The sequence below is a fragment of the Harpia harpyja genome, chromosome 14 (genome assembly GCF_026419915.1).
Source record: "Harpia harpyja isolate bHarHar1 chromosome 14, bHarHar1 primary haplotype, whole genome shotgun sequence".
Taxonomy (NCBI): Eukaryota; Metazoa; Chordata; class Aves; order Accipitriformes; family Accipitridae; genus Harpia; species Harpia harpyja.
This window is the reverse complement of record NC_068953.1, coordinates 37,818,268-37,830,214: the sequence shown is the minus strand read 5'-3', so window position 1 is coordinate 37,830,214 and position 11,947 is coordinate 37,818,268.

The following is an 11,947-nucleotide window of genomic DNA, read 5'->3' as shown; positions in this document are numbered from 1 at the left end:
GGGCAGGAGGAAAATAGCAACCACGGGCCTGTATGTGTGTGTGTGTGTGGGGGGACACCCTAACGAGGGGAGGGAATCAGCCCAAAGCGGGGATCCAGCCTGGGAAAATTCATCCAGTTTAGCAGCAATGGGAGCAAGGAGAGATTCTCATCCTAGAGTTGAACCGCGACGATAGGTGGCAATCCCAGGTCTGCAAGAGGCGAGGCAGCGTGTGCGCATACGTGTTATTTATTGCCTCCTATCGGGTATGTTCAAAAGTGCTGAACACACTTTTTGGCGTGGACCCGAACTGACTCATCCTTTAGTGAGCAGCTCATCACAAGATGATGCTTTGGGGGCCCTTCTGATTCAGGTTGGGGTCTGGCAGTGGCTCCCCGGGATGGCCGGGGTGCGTGGCGGATGTCGGCGAGCGATCCCTCGGTGCACAGCCTTACTGTAATGATATTTTCCAGGGTAACCACACGACCAGGGGGAAGTTTTCAGCAGGAACTTCCTCCATGCAATAATTTGCACCTGAAGCTCAGCTGGGGACAATGCGGCCACCCGGGACCCCGACAATTGTGACGCTCCTCCGCTCCCAGGCTCTGAGTTCCTCTAATAGCAGGTTAATGCCAGCTCATGCTTTGCCTCTGCCATTAACCAGGCAGAGCTGAAAATCAGTGGGGATATTGGGACAGTAATTTGAGGAAAGAGTGGAGGTGGTAAAACTGCGATGGAGATGCTGCTCCTGGGAAATCCACCTTGGACCGGCGATGCGGGACTGGGTGAGGTCTCACCTCCAACACGCACGGTGGATCTGGCGAAGGTGGTAAAAGATATCAAATTATTTTGGCCGGAGGAGGACCTGAATAAACTACAGTGGGGGATAAAATGAGCAGCTGAGACGTGAGCTGGGGAGGAAACACTGCTCCATCCATGACTTGCTCTTCCCCTCTCCCATAGGCATCTGCTCGTCACCTCTGTGATGGATACCAGCAGCCCAGGGAGTTTTGGTCTGAACCAGGTTGATAAAAGATGCTTGTAAATAGCCAGTGCTGGAGAGTGGAACCCTGGGTGTCAGCACTGCCCAAAAACCCACCTTGGAAAGTTTTGGAAAACATAAGGCAGCAGAAATGTTCCTGCAGGGATGTCCAAAGCCTCCAGCGTGAGGTCGGAGGCTGGAGCTGTGTTTCCTACCACCTTCTGAAACTCTCTGGATGGTGTCTTGAGGATGTGAAATGAGGGGGAGCCAGTGAGCTCTGCCCCTGGAAAGGGGACAGAAAGGCTCAGCCTTTATGAGACACCCGAGAAGCCAAACCCACAGCATGCCCCACCTTTCGCTCCTGCTTTCCTTTGCTCCAAAACCCAGGATGACCATCCTCAGCAGGTCCCATGGATCCGTGGCTCCAGGCATCACCAGTGCCAGGGGCAAAGTGGCGGCTGCGGGGAGGGATGTCCTTCCGTCCTGCCTCGCTCCTGCTGTGAAAGCCATCATGTTTCCAGCTGCTGGTGGATTCATCATTTGTGGAGGAAGAATAGAAAGAGGGTATTTTTTTTTAATTATTTTCTGCTTTTATTTGCTGCTTTGCAAAGCCCGAATTCCTCCCCACGAAGAACTCGGTGAAGGACACAGCTTTCAGCAGGAGCATCCCTGAGAATGCTGCTTCCCACCTGTGCGTCACAGCCCAGATTTGGGGCGTCATGGACCACCCCGCTCTCAGCATCTCACGTCCCTTGTGACTGATCTGTGTCCCCCACCTCCCTGCCAGATCCTCTCCTATCCCATCCCACCTTCCTTGGGGTCTCCCCGAGGAGTTGGGGGGGATCTCCAGATGCTGCCCAGCTTTGGTACCCCCGCTGATGGAGGGTCGGGGTTTCCCCGTGGGAGGGACGTGTCCGGAGCGTGATGGAGAGAGAGGAGCGGTTTCATTCCCACTTCCCTAATCTCTCTCCCTCCCTCATTCTGCAATCTTTATTTATGCTTTTCATTAGATCTGATTTACCAGGGATTTTCCCATTCCATCAGGAAAACTGCTGGGAGGGGATTTCTCTGCAAAGCTTTTGGGCTCGCAGGCATTTTATTTTCCGGGGTTGTGCCAGGCTGGTTCTTGCAGGGTGGCTCTCGGCTCGCCAAGGCTTAGCGGGGGACCCCATGGCAGGGGGGTCCCCTCTGTCCCCCCAGAATCTCCCGTCATGGCCCCGGGATGGAGCTGGTCCCCATTGTCATGCTGCTGGCAGGTGCCCTTCGCTGCAGAGCCCGCTGATGTATCGCTTCCCCGCCGTGACTCACTGGCACAGATCTAATTTCTAATTAAATAGCGATTCTTTTCAGAGCCATTTATTTCTGTTTCTTTTGTATTTTGATTGGAGTGTCAGTCAGTTTTTCACCAGTTTGTCAATTTCTCTTTCCCTAAAGATTAGCTAGGAGAGATGTGAGAATACAGAAATACACGTTAGCAGTGCCGAGCCCGGGAGTGTGTCGGGTCCCAGCCGCCCGGGGAAAACCTGCAGAGAATATGATAAAAAGCCAAGAAGGAGGAATAAAATAGTCGCTGTTTAGAGCAATATTTCAAAATCTGTTTTTTTCCCCATCTCCATCGCCCTTCCCTGGCCTGCAGACCCACAAGTCCCATCCTGCCGTGTTCCTGCAGCAGCAGACGGTGCCTTCTCCCAGGAGAAATCCCATGGGATGCTCGTGGTGAAACAGCCTTCTCCGGGATTAACTTTAGCCTTGGGCCATTTGAAACATGGGATGTGGAAATTCATCTCTGAGATGCTCCAAAACGTGGTCCTTGATGCTCAGCAAGAGGCTTGGGGGAGAAGGGCACTCCCCTGCCTTCTGGGGTCTCGGCTTCCCAGGGGAAGGGCTGGGGTGAAATCAAAATCCCTGCACTCAGTGATAATTAGGGATTTTTTTGGTGAGATGGTCAATGATGGGCTCTTTTGCAGGGCTTGAGTCCATTGCTCACCAGGAGAGTCCAGCAGCTCCAGCGCTGCCTGCTCTGCCTGGTGTTGGTGTTATGGTTGGCATCCTCAACACCACGCTCCAGCTCAAAGCCACATCATGGAGGGTCCAAATCCCCCAAATTCTCAGTGTCTGCTCATCCCAGCGAGCAGAGAATCCCTGAATTTCAAATCACAGCCTGGCCGTGGTGAGGATGAGGAGCAGAAACTGCTGCAGGTGTTGAGCAGCAATGGTTTTGCTCAGCCAACGTGCTCAGGCCACGTGTTGCAGCCGGGTGATTTCAGGTCGACTTATTGCTTTTAAGCGGGTAGAAAGAAAAAAAAGCCTATTAAAATGGAGTGGCAATGTGGGCGTGACCTGTAAAACCGTCTGCTTTATTGGGAATGGGACATGGGAAAATTCACAACTGCTTTCCAAAGAAGCTTTCAAAATGGGAAACTGCTCCTACCTTGAGGAAAAGGTTATGTTTTAATGAATTTGTCTTTCTCGATGGAAAACGTGTATCCCATGACATAGGGCTGTTGGCCTGCATTATACTGACTTGGAGATGCTTGTATAAAAAACTGGAGCAAATCACCACCCCAGCTGATAGCCCAAATCAACCCAAATTCACTCAACCTCCCTCCCCAGGGCTTTTAGTCCAGACACATCCCACCTGCAGAGGATGTGACCATCAGTATAAAAGGATTCAGGGGCCCTCAGCATACTTTTAAGGGGTCTCAGAATAAGGGCAATTCTTCCAGTGCTGAGGTTTTTGGCAAGGGCAGGTTGTCCCCATGCAAGTGGCAGACGAGCCGGCACTGGTGAGCAGCGAGTAACCCCAAAGCAGAGCTCTTTTTCCTGGGGTTTGGTCCTGTGGAGTTTATTTCTTGATTTCCAAACTCTTTACAGGCTGTGGGATCTGAGCTGCTTTTAATGAAGCTTTTCTATGTTAATGAGGTCCCTATTGCTGCAGGGCTGGGTTGGGGATGGATATGGGACTCTCTCCATCACCAGGTCAGCTAAAAGTCCTGTGGAAATGTTGCTCTTCTCCTTAATATTAAAAAAGTTGGTCTCAGATGGAGACAGGGCATCCCCAGCATTTCCACCTTGTTCTGGGCTTTATCCTGTACTTGGATGGATGGAGCTGGGAGCATCCTTGCTTTCACAGCCAGTGGGTTTGAGTGTCTCTGGGTTTGGGCAGACCGATCCCCTGTAGCAGGGGAAATCAACGTGGGTTCGTGCCCTTATTAATTTCACGTTGGGGAAAGCGCACTGGGCTTGCATTGAAGTATGAAATGAAGTAGGCAGGGAGTAGGGAGAGCAAATATTAGCGCTCTTAATGGCCTTTTGTTTTACTAGCAAAACTGCTATTAATCACCCCGGTGAGGGGAACCGAGTCTGCTCAGGGATGGCTTATCTGTGCAAACAGCGTGGGAAATTAGCAGAGGGGAGACCTCCGAGCAGCCACGCTGGTGCTTGAGTGTGGAGTGAGCATAGGATCTGGCGGAGCCCTAAATGGGCAGCCTTAAAAATGCACATTTTTGGCTTTGTTAGAGAGGTATAGAGGTGTCTGTGAGAGGGGCAAGAGGCTCCAGTGGAGAGCATGGGGCTGAAAACCCCTGCTGAGCTGGCAGGTGGCATCAATGCTCTGTGCCTCAGTTTCCCTTTGGTTTCCATGTTTGGGCTGAAAGTGCTCCAGGAGAGCAGGGAAGGTATCGGGAGGCTGGTGGGCAGCAGGCAGATGGCACCAGGGATTGGGGTGAATAAAAGTTATTCTGGTCTTTAGCCTGGGCTCAGAGTTGAGCCCCTGGAAAGCATCTGCTGAGGTCAAGCACTAAAGCATCTTTTCTGCCATCCTCAGCTTGTACCCAGCTGTCTTGTTTGGAGTTTGGTGTGCCATATTTTGAGTGGAAACCTTTCATAAAGGTGCTGATTTGAAGTGTGGCTCAGCAAGCTTTGTGTTGCTCTGGGGCTGCCCAGCTGGGAGGACTGGGGATGTACCAGGGATGCAGCAAGGCTGGGCTTGGAGGAGCCCCAACAGTGGCCAAGGGCTGTGGGCCAGCGCTGGAGCTCAATAGCAAAGCGGATTTTTCCAGCTGCTTTTCAAAAAAAAAAAAAGCAAAACAAAAAAAACCCCAAACCCTACCCAAATAAATGCTGAAAGGAAAAATAAGCCTTTCCCCAAAGCTTTGGAAGAGGGTTTTCCAGCTTCCCTTGCACTTTCCTTTCCCTTCGAGGGATGCAGCATCAGCAGTGATGTTCTGTGAATGAAATGCTGATCTGGCCCAAAGCTGCATCTCCCCCCACTCCTCATTTGACACCTGCCAGGACAATTATGCCCAAATAGGATGGTGCTGGGGCAGGAGATGTCCTTGGGAGCTCTGGGCTCGGTCCTGTCCTCAGGGACACCCTCTGCAAGGAGAATACCAAGCAGATGGACCCGACCTGCGCCAAGGGGACCTTCTGCTAATCTCATTTCTGCATGTTGCAGAGTGCCTGCCTGTGGGATTAGGCCAACTCCTTGGGCTTCATTTACATTTTTAAAAGCCTTGTCCATGACCTTATCTGAGTTTCTGGCTCTCGTCTGTCTTCTGTAGTTCTGTGGGGACCAAGCTGTGCTGGTGAGGGCTCAGAGGTGCTCCGGTGTGGCCGGGCTGGGGAAATGGCTATAAATAGGAAGGATGAAATCAGCGGGTTTAGGGATGTGCTGCCTTGTCAGCTTTGAAGACCCCAAATGATTTAGGGGGTTCTCCAAAAGCAAAGTTAGACCTGCAGCGCCAAGTCTGTAGGAGCCAGCTGAGCATCCCTTGGGACCAGCGGTCCTGGCAGAGCCCGGCCACAGCAATGCTCGAGATGACTTGAATTTAAGGATTCCTTGATGTTCCCTGATAACTTCACCCCAGATCCCCTTTGTTTGGATCATTGTGGTGCTGGGGTGGGGAAACCGAATCTCCGCTTGCCTTATGTGACCATCGTGAGGGCTGGATGTAATTACAGCATCTTTTCTCGCTGGGCTGGTATCTTGGTGTTGAACCGAGGAACATGGGAGCTGAGCACAGGCAGGGGAAAGGTGACCTTGCTTGTGTTGCATGGGAAGGTTTCCATTTCAAATTCTTCATGATTTATGGTGTGCAATGATAAATAATTAATCAGGGGGACCTCTAGCCCCAGAGGGTGGCAGCGTGGTGAGTGGGCTGCCGCAGAGCTGGCTGCGGGCACGGGGATGTGGCTGCTTCTGGGGCAGGACTTAGGATGGGGGACAAACTCTGCTCGTTTTGGCCACCACCTCCTTATTTCACTGATCAGAAGCTGCTTCTACCTACTTGGAAGTATCAATATTAATGTAGGTGGTTACTGCTCCCTTCTCACCCAGCAGTGCCCATCCCTGTGGTATCTGGTCCAGGACGGTCTGAGCCATCCCGTGGTCCTCCAGTTGTGACTCACTGGTTAGCCAAAACAGAAATTCCTGTCGAAATTGCTTTCAAACTAAATCTTTTTTGCAATAGGAATGGAAAAGCAAAATCACGGGGAGTTTCCGAATGCAAATCTCCTTTTCTGTGGCAGTGGCTTGTTTAAATGCTGCAGCGAAACAGTACTGGCATCCTCCAGGCACAAACAACTCTCTGAAACTTGGACAAAGGCATGGAAATTTGGGGGTTGCCAAGCATTCTGTGGGTTTTTTGGGCTGAAATTTTTTTCCTGGAAAACTTTGGCTGTCTCCGCTCCAGGGCCCTGCTTAGCATGGTGAATTTGCAAATGAAAATCCTTTAAGGTCGGTAATAACTGACGGGTTTTGTGCCTTGGGGCTGGCTGAGTCCACTAATGTGATGTATGAAAGGCTGTTATCAACACCAGTGACATTAGGGGTTTCTACACCTGCCCCCCAAAAGTATTAAATCTGCTTTGTTTCCCAGCAGGATTAATTAGCAGTAGTCAGAACTGCCCAAGATGGTGGGAAACCCATGTGCTTTTTCACGTCATCTCCCTTGATTGCTCTTGCCCAGGTAAGCTTGCTAGTTAAAAAATAGAGAGCATGACACTATGCCCTGTCTTAGCATGTGGTCTGGGTGCTGGACAAGGGCAGGGTGCCCAGCACAGCCTCATACAAGACAACAGAGAATCTTCCCTGCTGCATGTGTGGCTTTGAAGGCCAGGAATAGCTTAAAAAAAAAAAAGCTCAAAACCCCATTTTGCTCCTTCTTGTGCTGCCAACTTATGCCACAGCCTGGTCCCATGTCTGCCTGGGGCATCCTTGGCCAGGCTGGGGGGAAATTTAATGCAGGATTCTCCTGGAGTAGGGACGATTTCAGCAGTGTTGGGTTTCCATGACGACCTGTGCAGCATCCCGGGAGCCAGGACCGTGCATACATGCACACCCCAAGATGCAACTACCTGGGAAATTGGGGGGGGAATAGCTACAGCTTTGCTGAGTCACTGCTGGCTCGTATTTATAGACACTGGCAAAGCTTGCTTTGGGATGCTAATAATATATTTTGTTAATCAGAGGCCACAGCGGAGAGCTTCTTGCCTCCTAATTCCCCACCGTGGCAGACCTAGGTCTTGTTAAATAAACAGCCGTGGTGCTTTTGAGGGGGGAGAAAAAGCCAAGAGTTGCCCCCAAAATCTCTTGTGAGCTGGTGGGGAGGAGGAAGGGACTTGTGCACCTTTTGATGCCACAGGGTTTGCACATCACCCCGCACCATGCTGCGGGGACCCGCAGGTGCGACCAGGTTGGAAAACCAACATCAACAAGGCCAAACTGTACTCTGGACTTTACTCCTCCAAAGCTGGCAAGGGGCTCCTTACATTGCTTGTCCCTTCCCTTGGGTCACCCTGTGCTGTTGTCCCTGCTGCCACCTTCACTAAACCCACTGGGAGGGTGGTGACTGCCACGGGAGGGGAGTTTTGATGTGGCTGTTACTGTTTTGCAGCAGCTTTTAAGACACAGTGGCAGTTTTGCATAAAATATCCTCCAGATGAATATTTTAAATGGACTTTAGTAAGATGCTAATGGGTTTTCACAGCTGATGAAATTAAGGCCGTGTTCCTTCAAACCTTGAGGAGCTGACTTTGACAGGCTTCTATTTTTTTTTATCTTGCTGCTTTTTTGTAATTGATGTGATGTTTGCTTTCCTCCTTCCATTAAGAAGTCTTCATTTTGGTCTCCTCTGCCCTGGTGGGATGCTCCTAGGCAAGGTCTGTGGAAAAGAACATCTCGGCCCATTGGAAGAAAGATGGGAAGCTGCAGGTAGGGTTGTGTTGGGTTTGGCTTCGTGAGGAACCATCCACACATCAGCCTGGTGGAAAGAGATTTGTAGCCTATGGAAGCCTGGGATTTCCAGGTTTTTTTGGAATCGTCTCAAGAACTTAGGAAATGAAGATGAGTGAGGTGCTGTCCCCATTTCCCAGCTCTACTGGGAAATGAGAAAAATGGGCTTTAGATGTCCATCCCTTGTCCCTTGCTCTGCTCCTTGCCCTGGGCTTACAGCTCTTCCACCAGCAGGTCCTTCCTACTGTCTGCTTTTTGAGTCTTGGTCCTCACATGGCTGTGGTTACCCTGAGTTTCTACCCCTTGTTTATTGATTTAAAAGCAAAAGCTGGTGTTCCCAGGTTGAGGATGCATGCTACCCATGAATGGGGTGAAGGAGGAATTTAATTCCTTTGCTGATGAGCCTGTGAGGGTTTAACGGTCCCCGCAAGAGTTGTGTTGTGTCTCAAAGCCTTTCTTACTCCAGCACTGCCTGCAGAGGAGAGGCTGGGGCAGGGAGCTGGATGAGCAGATCTAGATGATGCTGAGAGCCCACCAGAACAACATGTAGCCTCTTCTCCCTCTCCTTCCCCCATCTTGAGCCCCTCCAAGAAGCAACGAGGACCCTGAAGCGCATGGGACATCCCAGTGGGCTGTGTCTGCCTGGGGACTTCCCAGCTGCTTTGTTGCTGCAGTCATCCTTAGCTTTCAAATTCATCTGGCACGTGTTCCAGCTTTGGTCTCCTCTTTGTTAGGGGCCTTTTGGGACAGGCTGAACAAAATACAGCTGGCTGCTTCTGAGCTTTGGGGAAAATAGACATAAATAATTCTGTGACTGATTTATTTTTTTGCTGAAAGGTCCTGTAAAGGATGGGATGTGTATAGGACACCGTGAAAAAGTGCTCCTAACCCCATGCAGGCTTGACTCTGCTCTTCTCAGCGTGCTTAGAGAGGATCAGTTCCTCCTTGTGAGCTGGAATACAGTTGATGAAAATGCAAAGGATTTAAATCTTCATAACTTGGAAAGGATTAGACAAATTTTCCTTAAACCTTTGCTTCAGAGATGATGGCGAGATGTGTGTGCCATGCCTGAAACTTCAGAAGGCATCACTTTAGTTGCACGGGTTCAGCCTTTCTGACTCAAAGATGTTTGCTACAAGGCTTGGATTACCCATTGCTATCTGCCTTGCTCTATCTCTTTGGTAAGAGCCAAGTGCTTAAGTATAGAAGCAACTGCAATATATATATATATATTGCTTCCCTTAAACCTCATAGGAAAAATAGGATGGTTTGTTTAAACAGCTTTGCAGGTGCGTGGGCAGGAGCAAGGGAGGGTGCTGTGTGTTTGGGTGAGGTGGGGACATGTTGCTGAAGTGTCTGAGCTCTCGCTTCGGGGGTGGGGGGGAGTTGTAAAATTGCACACGTGTGTGTGCACAGACCACCTTGAGTTTTGGCTGTGGTTGAGTTTCAGCTCTGGCGGTGATGAGCTGCTGGTGCACTGCAAGGTTTCAGTGCTGTTGGTGCATCTGGAGGATGTTCTCCCCTCCCCAATAGCAGCGTGTCTGTTCCGCTTCTGCACAGCAAAAGGAAAGCACCAGCTCTCCCCATGCTGAAAGTCAGACAAAATTAATCCCTGTGTGTGGAGCTACTGGCTGGTGCCCTGTGACAGTGCTGCGAGCTCCAGGCTGCCCGCCCCCCCCCCAGCGTGTATTGAGACTTTGAAGCTGTGGTTGGGCAGCTTTCCGTTGTGTTTGGGGTGCACGGCACCCCACAAACTCCCAGGGGCTATGGGTGGGTCCTGCATCTTGGTGCGATATCCCCTCCTCAAAACTTTGCATCTGCTGGAGGGGGACAGCCATGCTCCTGTGGGATTTGGGTGCTGGCTGGAGGGGGAGGGCTGAGGGTGCTTGTGGTTGGCTTTGGTTGCAGATTGCCATCTCACCAGGGTTTTCTTCCCTTGTGCTCCCACCTGAAACCCCCTCCTTGAGCCCTCCCTGCCTAGCAGTAGGAAGGGAAAGGAGGTGCTGGGACCAGGCAGGAGGGCTGGTTTTACTCTGAAGGCACATCCCATCTGCCCAGTGGGAAACCCCAGGGATGCTGAGGCTGTAGGAGCAGGACTACCACAGCCTCTTGTCAGACCCTGATGCCGGGACTGGGGCCCATCCGCCAACTTTTGCATGCTCCCTGGTGCACCCAGAATATGAGTGTACACTTATTTTGTGAATCCAACAGCTTGGAGATGTCCAACAAAACCTCCTCAGCCTTCGCCCTTTGTTTCATGCGAAGAAGTGGGAGAGCAGTGGGGAGAGCTGGGAGCTCAAAGGCAGAGGAGGATCTCGGAGGACACGCTGCCCTTCCTGCTGGTGTGGCAAGCCTGGAGGCCAAAGCTTGTGAGATGTCTCCTGGACCTTGTCCTTGCCCATCTCTTGCCCCTGTGCTAGCTCTGGATGCGGGATGTTCCTCCCTGCTCAAAGAGGTGTCCTGGGAAGAGGGCCCCCCAAGAAAGGGGCAGTCCTGGTCTTCCCTGCTCACCAGAAATGTTCGAAACCCTCAGCTCTGGTGATGTATCCCAAAATGAGTGTGTCTGGGATGGGTTCTGGGAAGGAGAAATTGTCCCCAGCAGTGTCCTCCAATGAGCTCAGGGGTGAAGAAATGTATCAGGAAAGCCAAACTGTTTTTTCTCCCCTCTCCGGCTCCCTTGTTTCTGTTACAAAAAAAAATCAGTTATTTTTAGAAACTGTTTCAGCATGTATAAAAGGTGACCAGCCAAGGCTGTGCCATCTCTCCCAGAGTGACGCTACTGTGCGGGAATTACCCCCTGCTCCCAGGATCAGCATCTGTCCTGAGATGAAACAAGTCACGAGGGCCTAAAAATAGCTTTGAGAGGTTATGTCATACCACTAGAAAATGAAGGAGAAGGGGACGGGGGGAAGCCCCAAACTCTGCAACCTCCATAACTTAGTGCCTCCAGGCCTGATTTCTCTGACGGTAATTCCCTGAGCCTGTATCCCTGCCTCTGTGCATGCCTTATAGGAGATTTATCCCGAGGTCATGCCTTCTCTGTTTTGGGAAGGCACAGTGTGACAGCAAGAAATAAGTGTACTGGGTGGTAAAGGGAGGAATTGAAATAAAATGAGCCTGTAAAAACATTTCCTAATGTGCCGTGCTCAGTCTGCTGCTTTTAATATTTCCCATTTTTTGTGGCTAGATGCTTAAAAATATAACTTTTTACAGGTTTTTTCCCTGTCTGGAGACACTAAATCTGTCTTTTTATTTATTTATTTATTTTTAATGCTTTGTGATGGTTTTCAGAGCTGGATGAATTTTTCCAGCCTGCTGCAGGCTCTGATTTGCCTGGGACAGATGCTGAACAGGCTGTCCTGCATGGGGACAGCTATCCTGGGCTTTGAGAGGGCACATTTCCTCACTGGTAAAGAAGTTGAGAGTAACTTTGAGTTATTCTTAAGTGATATCAGAATGTCTTTTAAGTAGTGGAAGACATTTACTGCTGGCAGCTTGAGCTTAGGCAGGAGGGGAGCAGCTGGAGCATGGTATGGGCTGGGATCTGAACTACAGTGTAGCATCTTAAGGGACGCAAGAACAAATAACCAGACCAAAAAAAAAACCCCCAACCCTGTTGCCCTAATCCTGTGCTGGCAAAAGGGCTGAGTGCAGGTTCTGGCTGCTTGGTTGCGTTTGTGGTTCCTGGGCACGGATCTTTGCATTGCTGGAGAATGAAGCTTGGACGAGCAGTGGTGGGAGAGGGATCAGAC